This window comes from Protopterus annectens, chromosome 13.part0 (genome assembly GCF_019279795.1).
Source record: "Protopterus annectens isolate FY-2018-M chromosome 13.part0, PAN1.0, whole genome shotgun sequence".
Lineage (NCBI taxonomy): Eukaryota > Metazoa > Chordata > Ceratodontiformes > Protopteridae > Protopterus > Protopterus annectens.
Window position 1 is genome coordinate 132,701,328 of NC_056747.1, and position 12,607 is coordinate 132,713,934.

The 12,607-nt window shown below is 40.8% G+C and overlaps 1 protein-coding gene and 1 non-coding gene across 3 annotated transcripts in view; both read right to left on the reverse strand.

Moving 5' to 3' along the window:
• Positions 1–12,607, reverse strand: part of LOC122817656 (scaffold attachment factor B2-like) — a 1,188,489-nt gene that overhangs the window by 679,682 nt on the left and 496,200 nt on the right. The gene's annotated exons all lie outside the window — the stretch shown is intronic.
• Positions 10,728–10,860, reverse strand: LOC122788501. Its single transcript, XR_006362700.1, has one exon. It is a non-coding gene; the product is annotated as a small nucleolar RNA SNORA42/SNORA80 family (small nucleolar RNA).

The window sequence follows — 12,607 nt, forward strand, 5'->3', positions numbered from 1 at the left end:
ACTGCATTCCTTTTCCTTGCCTCTGTTTAAAAAAAAAAAAAAAACTTAAGAGGGGATAGTACCTGCTGTATATGGGAATAAAAGTCTGGAAGACATACTTGAAAGATTACATGGCATTTCCCATGCACTCCAATTTTTAAATGGATTGTACACCTAAGGGCCAAAGAGCAAACGTACTTTTACCTTTGGTCAAGGACTGGATCCTCAGCCAAGAATGGATTGACCCTATAAGCAGCAGCCCTGCATGCTACATCTGCACCATCATATACATTAAAATAACATTTCATAACTGTACTGTGGTGTGAACTTATTGTAGGAAGGCCAGCTTTCTTAGTTCCACTTTGCACTCCCTGGGTTACAGGTCCGTGGTCAGATGAAGCACATTCTTACTTCAGAAGCAAATCCATTCATCCACCCTCCCTCCTAAAAAGGAGAGTTAAAGGGATGTGAGTACTCAAATGATGAACACCCTTACGGTTCAAAGAGGGACCACTGCCCTTGATTTGACCTGCTAACCCTGATCTTGATGATCTTCCCTCTGTCATTTCCCAAAAGCCCTTTCTGCCTGAACTGTTCAGCTCAAGACTGCTTTCACTAAAAAAAAAAAAAAAAAAAAATTGCATAGTTGAATAGCTTTACAACTTTACATCAAGGAACGAAAAACTAATCTGAATATTTCTCTTGCAGTTTTTCTAAATGCTTCTGATGAAGACAGACATATGAGCTTCAAATGGAGGGGGGGTGCTTAAAGAACACCCTTTCATACCCTGTGGCAAGGGCCATAATTCTGCACAAAGCATGCAATTTCAATACTTAGGCTGAGACAGCCATCTAACAGAGGTGTTTAATGATGCCATAACTGCTTTTTAATTTTTACTGCATTTTTAAAACATGTTTGTCTTTTCGGCTTTTCCCGGTTAGGGGTCGCCACAGCATAACTCCGGTCCGCTGATGATTGTCAGCAGATTTTTACAATGCCGAGGTGCCAGCTCGACTCCCAACCCTCAACGAAGGCACACCCATTCTACGCATGTCTTTCGAACGTCACTCGACCGCAGGGAGGACATCCTGACTCCACAAAAAAGGCACTCCAGCCAAGAATCGAACAGGAGAACCTCGTGCTGTGAGGCAACAACGCTACCACTGCACCACCGCTGCTTATGCCAAGCACTTCTATTCAGTTTTATTTATTTTTTTATAGGGCGTGAAGGGGGGCACAGTGTACTGTGACTCAAAAATGGTAGCTTACATAAAGTACTACTGCCAATGGAAGCTAATCCAGCTTGGCCATCTGTTAGGTATTCAGCTGGAATCACCATATGATCTCTCTAAAGTTAAGCACCAGCACAAAACAAGTATCCCTTTAATTATTTACACAGGAGTCAAAGGCCTGAGAAGAAATGTTACCTCTACAAAAAACAACGAAAACCTGAAAACACCCACCCCTATCAAATGGTGGGGGGGCAGCCACCATCACAGCTAATGAACCAGAGGATGGTGGAAGCCCAGCTGAAGTGATAAGAAAAAAAGTTAAGCTACAGAAATTGCTAAATGCCAAGTATGAAATGGACATCATCTGCAAATGGTCTCTACACGCCACTTGCCATGTTAACAGCTCTGTGCAGTCACCAATTACTTCATTTTCATCTTCTCAGACTTTGAATGTACATTACAGACTGAGAAACTTTACTTCTAACCCTTCTCCTACACACTTTGCTCTCCAGGTTTTCTCCATTAACACTGGTGGTCTCCTCTATAAAAATTTAAACTGCACATTGGCCTACACATGCATCCGGCAGGACTAACATTTAACCTATATACATACTGCACTGCAAAGTCAGCAGGATTAACAGCACTCACCACACCAGTACCATTTCATCAAGACATCTACCACATTTCTGAAGCACAGGTCACCATATGTGCAGTCTGCATCTTTCCCAAATACTGCCCCAACATCATGCTGGCTGGCTTTACAAATACTCACATACTGCATTTATTCTAATCACCATTGGCTTGATCATTTAATGAAAAGGGGTTGCTTACTACACAACTAACCAACCAACCAGCCAGCCAGCCAGCCAGCCAGCCCCCCCCCCCCCCCCCAGCACACACACAACAATTAATGACTACAATTTCACCACCCTATACGGTAAACAAAATACTTGCAATACCTACATAATTTGCTTGTAGCACTCACATCAGTGAACCAAACCTACAACAGGTTTGACAATGGTTCGGAATACAAATTTCTATAGCATGGTACACACTATGAATGGATCACGAGACAAGACCCAATCATAAATCCAAAGCCATGCAGTACTTTTCACAAACCAAACTTTGAACCATGACAGAAAGAATTTGAAAAACAAGTATATAAAAAGGGCCCTTCACCCACCCTTCGCCAGACAACTAAATACACCTCGTAAAATTTTTATTTCCATTTGATGACAGGAGTGGAGCACTGACCACGCTAGATAATTTTCAGGCCCAAGTCACAAACATTTTCAATCCCCATTTGCCAAAAAATAATGAAAAAGTTGTCTTGCATTTAAAATCAAGTCTGTGAAATACATACTACAAAGGACATCCGAAACATAAATGGAAAATTATGAACCCCTAGAACACATTTTGTTATATAAAAAAAATGAACATGATCCATTTGTGGAAACTTGGAAATGAAAAACATACTGTGAAATGCAAAAATGCATGGGATACCTAGACAAAACTGATATTAAACAAACGTGTCAGTGGATAAAAAGTATTCAAACCAAAAAACAAAAATCCACTGTGTGGAGCAATATACCCGCCGAAAAATTGTTTCAGATGCAGTTACTAAGAACGAACAGTATTTATTAAAGTAGACTCCAAATATCAAATTAAGCACTTTCGTCTGCCAACATGCAGACTTCGGCAAATACATAGTCTTACTCATTTAGCACTTTTATATACCCTTTGTATATAGGCAAATTAATTTTTAAAGTAAAAATACATTTCAAGCGACATTCTTGCAAAATTATGAAGAATGTTATCTTGTCTCATGACCTCTGCTCTGGCAACTAAAATGGGCTTTATAGAAGCTAGTTCATCAATCCCAGGTAATTCACACGCATTTAAACGCAGTTGAAATCGCAGTTCACATTCCTCTATTTTATTGTGCCAATTACCCCCTCTGGCTTTTTTCTCCACTATTTCTAAAATCCCAAATCTAAACAGTGTATGAGGGGCAAAGTAATGTGTGTTTGTACAGGGCGTTCTTAACATTGGCAGTTCGTATGGCATACAGATGTTCATATATCCTTCTAAGAACCCCCTCAGTTTTCCCAATGTAAAATCCATTACATCCTTCACTTATGCCAATGTATACCAACCCTTTGCTTCCACAATTACCCACTGCTAATCTAATATCTTTCAAAGGTTCACCTACCCTTAACTACCTGGTCTCTCGGTATGTAGACATTGTGCACACATCCCACATGGTCTAGTACTTTTATCAGACACATTTTTTAAGGGATGTTCCAAGAGGTGTTTGATGTTATTACCCATCTTATGGGTGAATGTTAGACAAGGCCCTAACTTCTCCAAAAGTTCATTATTAATACCCAGAATTGTCAGGTTTTTCTCTAAAATCTTCCTAACTTTTAAAGCAAACGGGCCAAATTGTGTCACCATAGAATGTCTAAAATTCTTTGGAATAGTACTTTCCTGAAAAACATTCTCATGTCTGTTCCCAGTATGTGCCCAAAAGTGGTTATCCGAAGTACCCAGTAGGGGGATAAATCTAGTACCCCATCCTTCAAGCATCTCCAAACCCAGTTCATGGGTTAGTGAATCTGGGTACCCCGTGCCTCAAACATCTCAACTAGATTTCCCAATTCCATTTTGAAATAGTTCAAGGTGGAGCACATTCGTGCTCCCCTTATCTGCCCTCTAACAAGGTTCCTTTTAATGTGATAAGGATGTTGACTATTAAACCTCAGAAAACAGTTTGAATAAGTAGGTTTATGGAATACCTTGGAAGCAAATCTGTTGAGCTGGAGATCTCTATTAATGGTTACAGCTAAATAATCAATAACCACATTGTCAAATACATGAGTAAATTTGAAATAAGGACATATACTGTTCATGTAATCCACGAACTGATTCACATATTGTCCATCTCTTTTTCAAGCAATATAAATATCGTCCAAATATTGGACATATATAACCCATTGTTCTTAGAATTCAGAAGTGAGAACATATCTATGTTCCCACATTGCCATCACTAAATTTGCATAAATGGGGGCACAACTAGCCCCCATAGCAACTCCTTGCACTTCTTTGTAATATTCATTCTCAAAACATATAAAGTTAATCAAAACTCCACCCTCCAACACAACCCAAATGAGACACAGCCCACAAACTCAGTATGCCACTCAACCACAGCCCATAAGGCATAACAACGTACCCAACACTCTAGTCATAGGTGACTCTATAGTCAGGCACACTGATGTTCCACTCACTAGACTAAACAAGGAGAAAGTTACTGTCAGCTGCCTGTCAGGTGCCAGGATCCGCCACAACGCATGCACTCAGGTCACTCCACAATAAGTACAAATATGACACTGTCATTGTCCATGTTGGCGTGAATGACCTGAGACGTACCTCCCTGGACTACATGGAGAGACATGGAGGAGCTCTCCGATCTTGTATCCCAGGCAGGTATGACCCTAACCCTGAGTAGCATCCTGCCATCACCCAGAATGATACCACAGTACAAGGACAAAATGATTGACTTCAACAATTGGCTAAGCTTCTGGTGTCATTCTAAGGGGATCCAGTATTTGCCTGGGATGACATGATCGACAGTCCACGATGCTTTGCAAGAGATGGCCTGCACCTGTCGCCCTTAGGATTCCGGATACTGGCTAAGACTCTTGACACCCTTATAGTGCCTTTTTTAGGCAAGGTTCAAATGACAAATTCACCACTGTAACCGGTACAAGCAAGCAAAATCTGAGGGTAATGCTACTCAATGCTAGAAGTCTAAACCTCAAAATGCACTCACTCGAGGCACTCCTTAAAATGGAGAACATCGACATCTGTGCAGTGACAGAGACCTGGTTCAAAGCTCCAGAGAGCACCCCTGCATTACCAGGCTTCAATTCATACCACACCTTACGGCCACCTAACCCAGAAAGAAGCACTAAAGGCGGAGGTGTGTCCATATTCATTAAGGATATCCACACCTCCAGGCTAGTTGCACAGCATAATGCATCCGAGATTATCCAAGTGCAACTAACTCTAGACAAGACCGCAATCCAAACTGTAGCTTGCTACAGACCCTCCACCATGCCCCAGGATTCACACTCCTCATTTCTTGATACACTGGAAAGTATTAGGGTACAACCCAACACCCTAATAATGGGCGATTTCAACTACCCCACCATTAACTGGGAAAACTACTCATGTACCAACTCTTTTGCTCAACGTTTTCTAGAATTCATAAATTCCAATGCCTTGGATCAACTTATTCACACCCCCACCAGGGGCAACAATATCCTAGACCTGGTAATCACCAACATGGGAAACCGGTGTTCCACACCACAGGTCAATTCCTCGTTGGTCAGATTCGACCACAAGCTAATCAGCCTAGACAGCCACATCCCACCCCCAGCCCCAATTAGGGAAACCATCGTAAAAAAAACTTCTCAAAAGCCAACTTCACACTTCTTAAGACAGAAGTGGCAAACTTCATGACACCCATGCAGACGGACAATAGAGGTATAACTGCCGAATCCTACACAAATGCACTTTATAAGCACTTACACGAGTGCATGGATCATGCTATCCCTAATAGAACCAATATGTTATCCTCCCAATCTGGTGGTCCTCTGCCATAAACAAACTCTACAACAGAAGAAAGAAACTGTTGCAAAAAAGAGTAAAATCCCATAACTGGAGGAACTCCCTAGTTAACTTCAGTAAGAAGTTGAGATCCCTCAAAATCCTCCAAAGCTAGTTACGAAAACAAAATTGCCACTGACTAACAACCACAAAGCATTCTATAGCTATGTCAAGAATCTAAATGGGAACACTCAGATCTGCTCTGAGTTACAGCATAATGGCACTAAATATACAGAACCAACTGATATTGCCAACATCCTAGCAGATAGGTTCAGTGCTAACTTTACCCCCCTCCACCCCCTAGAGGGCTCACCTCTATACCGGAAGAATGCAAAGTTCCTATAATCACGGCTGCACATGTATAAAAAACACTCTCCAAAGGCAAGAACACAGCATCCATGGGACCTGACAATATCCTAGGCTGCGTTCTACACAAACTACAGAATGAACTGGCACCCTACCCAAGTACCATGTTCAATCATAGCCTCACCTCAGGCTTTGTACCCACTGAATGGCGCACTGTGACAGTTATCCCACTCCACAAAGGGGGAGCCAGAGAACTACCGCCCCATTAGCCTGACGAGCCTGGTCTGCAAGGCCATGGAACGTATCATGGAACTAACAAAGACATTGGTAATCTCCAAACTCTGGACCCTACTCCGTTTGGATTTGTAAAAGGCAGATCATGTCGCCTAAACCTGAGTGACTTCTTTGAAGCAGTCACCAAAGTTACAGATGACAGTAAAATGGTTCACACAGCTTATCTAGATCTCGCCAAGGCTTTCAACACCATCCGCCACTCTGGAATTATAGATAAGCTCACCAAACTAGGTATAAATCCCTGTGTCATAAGATGGGTTGCCAACTGGCTCACGGACAGAACCCACACTGCGAAAATAGCGGATTCCAAATCCGACATCAGACCAGTGACAAGTGGAGTACCACAGGGTTCAGTCCTAGGTCCTCTCCTGTTTGGTATCTACTTCTCTGAAGTGCAGGCCAACACAGAAGGTCTTTGGCTAACAAAGTTTGCAGATGACTGCAAACTAGGAGCCATAAATCGAAACTCCTAACGATGTGGACAAACTACAAAAGGGCCTCACTGAGACAGATTCCTGGTGTCAAAGCCATGGCCTGAAGCTCAATGCCAAAAAGTGTATTGTCATCCCTTTTGGTAAAAACTCTGCACCCATGAACTACCACATAGCTGGTGGTTTACTTAATGCCGAAAATGTGATGAGACCTTGGGACACAGGTGGACAGTAGTCTCTCCTTTGATAATCACATCGTCACAGTGGTCAGGAAATCCTCCTACGTGGCTCATCTCATCACAAAAAGATTCTCATCCAGAAAAAAAAAAAAGAGGTCATTGTTCCCCACTACTCATCACTCATTAGACCCATTATAGAGTACAACGCCCCTTTTGGTATGTACCTCACAAGACATCTACAACAACTGGAAAGACCACAGAGGATTACTGGCCTCAAACAGATGCCCTATGCAGACAGTCTCAAAAAACTACAGCTTTACTCCATCACATATCGCCTACTCAGGGGCGATCTCTGCCTAACATACAAAGCTATGTCAAAGCCAGAGCTGTTGGACATGCTCCAATTAAAGAAATCCCAATCCCTCCGAGCTACATGCTCTAGGGACCTTAACCTTGTCACCACAATAAACAGAACATGCTGGAGGGATAAATTCCTGTCCCAGAGACTTCCCATACTCTGGAACAGACTACCTATGTCAAACAGAGCTCCTCATTAGCACTCAAGAAAAATCTTGATTGGATGGGAAATTCACCCCGGGGATCACTTCTGTGGCTCTGCTCGACAGGAGCATAGGAAAATAATTTTCTTGGGTGGCGAAAGCCAGGGTACATTTTTTGGCTAGTCTTGTATGGGCCCTAGGGCCGATAGCCTAGTGCCTACCTATGAACCTATAATATTTGTTCCATCAATTCTGTCACAAAATTTATCATAGTATTACTCAAATTAGAATGCTGCACTAATGCTTCATTAAACAATTCTAGGCCAACCTCATGAGGAATTGAACCAAACAGGTCCACCACATCCACTGTGGAAAAACCTTTGGTCAATTCAAAATATTCATCCTTAATTCTAGTAAAAAAAAATCCCAGGAATCTACAATCACCTGGCTGAAAGGAAGGATTTTCTTCACCAAACGGTCCACAAATACCCCAAAGCATAGGTCGAGCTGTTGTGCCCGGCTACTATTAATCTATATGGTGGGTGATGAACAACTTTGTAGACCTTAGGGATACCTAACACTGTCGGGATAGTAGGGTATTCATTCTGCAAAAAAATGTACAATTCTTCATTAATCACCCCTTGATATAAATTGTCCTCTAAAAATAACTGAAACCTCCTATATGCGACATGTATCTCATTCAGTGACACGCTAGTATATTTGTTGGTGTCCTGCAACAAGGTCATTCACATAATCGATCTGATCTACCAACATCACTCCACCCCCTTTATCCGGTTTCATAGAACGAATAGCATCAGATGTCCAAGTTTTTTAGCAGTATCTCCTTTTCTTTAGAAATATTATAAAATCTATTTTTGTGTTTAGAATGTTCATGAAAAATTTCTTTAGAACAAATTAGTCCGAAATGTTGCAACATAGGGTGAAGTGTAGGATTAAATGTGCTCTTTCTTAAATTCCTTATTAAAACTTGTTTCCACATTGTCACCTTGAAAAAATTGAAAATGTGGCTTCCTTATGTATAATTTGAGTTTAGTAAGCACATTAGATATATCCGGGGTGTTAGTCGGTACAAACTTAAATCCCCTTTCAAATAACTTAAAATGTTCTTTCCCTATTGTCTCCGCTGTATAATTAAAGATGTTTTAAATTAAAGATCCTTATTTCAAATTTAGTCATGTATTTGACAATGTGGTTATTGATTATTTAGATGTAACCATTAATAGAGATCTCCAGCTCAACAGATTTGCTTCCAAGGTATTCCGTAAACATACTTATTTGAACTGTTTTCTGAGGTTTAATAGTAAACATCCTTATCACATTAAAAGGAACCTTGTTAGAGGGCAAATAAGGGGAGCAAGAATGTGCTCCACCTTGAACTATTTCAAAATAGAAATGGGAAATCTAGTTGAGATGTTTAAGGCACGGGGGTACTCAGATTCACTAACCCATGAATTGGGTTTGGAAACTTGAAGGGTGGGGTACTAAGTTTATCCCCCTACTGGGTACTTCGGATAACCACTTTTGGACACATACTGGGAACAGGAAGATTTTAGAGAAAAACTGGACAATTCCGGGTATTAATAATGAACTTTTGGAGAAGTTAGGCTCATCCAACATTCACCCATAAGATGGATAATAATGTCAAACACCTCTTGGAACATCCCTTAAAAAAAGGTGTCTGATAAAAGTATGAGACCATGTGGGATGTGTGCACAATGTGTCTACATACGTAGAGACCAGGTAGTAAGGGTAGGTGAACCTTTGAAAGCGATTAGATTAGCAGCGGGTAATTGTGGAAGCAAAGGGTTGGTATACATTGGCATATGTGAAGGATGTAATGGATTTTACATTGGGAAAACTGAGAGGATTTTTAGGAGGGGACATATGAACATCTGTATTCCACACGAACTGCCAATGTTAACGCCCTGAACAAACACTACTTTGCCCCTCATACACTGTTTTTAGATTTGGGATTTTAGAAATAGTGGAGAAGAAAGCCAGACGGGGTAATTGGCACAATAAAATAGAGGAATGTGAACTGCGATGGCAACTGCATTTAAATGCGTGTGAATTACCTGGGATTAATGAACTAGCTTCTATAAAGCCCATTTTAGTTGCCAGAGCAGAGGTCTTATGAGACAAGATTACATTCTTCATAATTTTGCAAGAATGTCGCTTGAAATTATTTGTGTAATTTTACTTTAAAGGTGCTTAATGAGTAAGATTATGTATTTGACAGTCTGCATGTTGGCAGACGAATGCGCTTACACTTGATACTTGGAATCTACTTTGTTAATAAAGACAGTTAGTTTTTATTAACTGGATCTGAAACAATTTTTTGGAGGGTATATTGCTCCACACAGTGGATTTTAGTTTTTTGGTTTGAAGACAAAACTGATAATAAACTGTACTGTAATGCACTTGTACAACTGGCACGTCTCTAAAGCATGTCTGTCAAAACATACCAAGTCCAAACATAACCTCCACCCTCTGGCAGGAGCCACAGGCCAATAAAAAAACGAGAAAGGCAAACTATTTTACAAAAGGTAGCATTAAAAATGTTACTCCCCTCTTCTATCACTAGGTATGCTTTGTATATTTGCATTCTACTTGCATTTATTAAGCCAGTCATGAAATTTTACCTGTAACCTTTCTCCTACACACTTTGCTCTCCAAGTTTTCTCCATTAACATTGGTGGTCTCCTCTATAAAAATTTAAAATGCACATTGGCCTACACGTGCATCTGGCAGGACTAACATTTAACCTATATACATACTGCACTGCAAAGTCAGCAGGATTAACAGCACTCACCCCCACACCTGTACCATTTCTCATAAAGACATCTACCATATTTCTGAAGCACAGGTCTCCATTTGTGCAGCCTGCATCTTTCCCAAGTACTGCCCCAACACCATGCTGGCTGGCTTTTTCAAATATTCACATACTGCATTTATCCTAATCACTGCCGGCTTGATCATTTAATGAGAAAGGGCTGCTTACTACACAACTAACCAGCCAGCCCGCCCCCCCTCCTCCAGCACGCACACAACACTTAATGACCACAAGTTCACCACTCTATACGGTAAACATACTTGCAATACCTAAATAATTTGCTTGTAGTACTCACATCAGTGAACCAAACCTACAAAAGGTTTGACAATGGTTCGGAATACAAATTTCTGTAGCATGGTATACACTATGAATGGATCACGAGACAAGACCCAATCATAAATCCAAAGCCATGCAGTACTTTTCACAAACCAAACTTTGAACCACGTTAGAAAGAATATGAAAGAAACAAATATATAAAAAGGGCCCTTCACCCACTCTTTGCCAGATAACTAAATACACCTCGTAATACTTTTATTTCCATTTGATGACAGGAGTGGAGCACTGATCACGCTAGATAATTTTCAGGAACCAGTCACAAACATTTTCAATCCCCTTTGCCAGGCAATGATGAAAAAGTTGTCTTCATTTTCATTTAAAATCAAGTCTGTGAAACACATACTACAAAGGACATCTGAAACATAAGTGGAAAAGTATGACCCCTTAGAACACGTTTTGTTATATAAAAAAATGAACGTGATCCATTTGTGGAAACGTGGAAGTAAAAAAGATACTGTGAAATGCAAAAATGCGTGTGATACCAACAGAAAGCAGATACTAAACTGTACTGTAATGCACTTGTACAACTGGCACCACATGTCTCTAACGCATGTCTGTCAAACCAGACAAAGTCAAAACTTAACCTTCACCCTCTGGCAGGAGCCACAAGCCAATAAAAAACAAAAAAGGCAAACAATTATTTTAGAAAAGGTAGCATTAAATAGGTTACTCCCCCTCTTCTATCCCTAGGTATACGTTGTATATTTGCATTTTACTTGCATTTATTAAGCCAGTCATGAAACTTAACTGTTGTGAATTAATCGATGTACTTACTGCTAACATGCTTATGCCCTGTCTGAATCAGTGTCCTCTGTACACCTGGCTTGCCAACCAGCCAGCCCTCAGAACTCTAACATAAGCTAATTAATTATGTGCAGCAACAAAAAAAGCAATTAACCCCTTTCTCTTTCAGTACTGAATCTATGGCCCAAATTATTAACAGCAGCGTCAGTGATTTGACTATTTAACTGACAAAATAAAAGGAAGTCAACTCACCATCAGTTCAGCAATACACTTAAACTCGTTAAGGTAAAAATCACAAGAGTCAGTAGAAGTACAGCTACATTCAAGGCAGCTGACCTATGGTTATACAAAGTTTGCAGATTACTGTGCAACAGCAATGCTATCAAATAAACGAGAAAAACTCTAGTACAGTTCATTACGTATAACACTCCAAAGGCATGCCTTTTAGATCCACACTCACCTTAATTCTCTTTATAACAAAAGGGTTTAGGACGGAAGTAGTGCCCCATCTGACACATTTCTCTAATCAATCAGTCAGTCTGATAAACCTGAGAGACTAATTAAAAATGACATATCGCCTCAAAATCCTTAGTTATCTGTTTGGGCAGCCCTTTTACATTAATTCATCACTTACGAATCTTCCATGATGTGTCCAACTTTTTTATACCACCTTGACATCCTACTCCTCTGCAGAACAAATGAGTCTTCTTTATACACAATTAATGGAACCAACATTTCATCAGTTAAAACAAACTGCTGTGATAAATTTACATCCTAACCCCCCCCCATATCTCTGGATAAAAAGAACAGTTGTTGTGCAAGTCTTACCATAACTATAGATGTCCTTCTCTTCCATGTTGCAGTAGTCTTACTGTGGGATTCTCTGCCTCAGGCGAGCCGAACGTCGGCTCCTACACAAAAGCTTAATCCTGGTTGCTGTTGGTGCGTGGGACGTCACACAGCGCCATAAACTTGACATCTGCACGCACAGGCCTCAGAACTGCCCAGTAGGGCAGTGGACTAGGTAGAGCCAAATGCCCCCCCCCCCCCCCCCCAGGCAAGTGAAATGTCACTGATTGC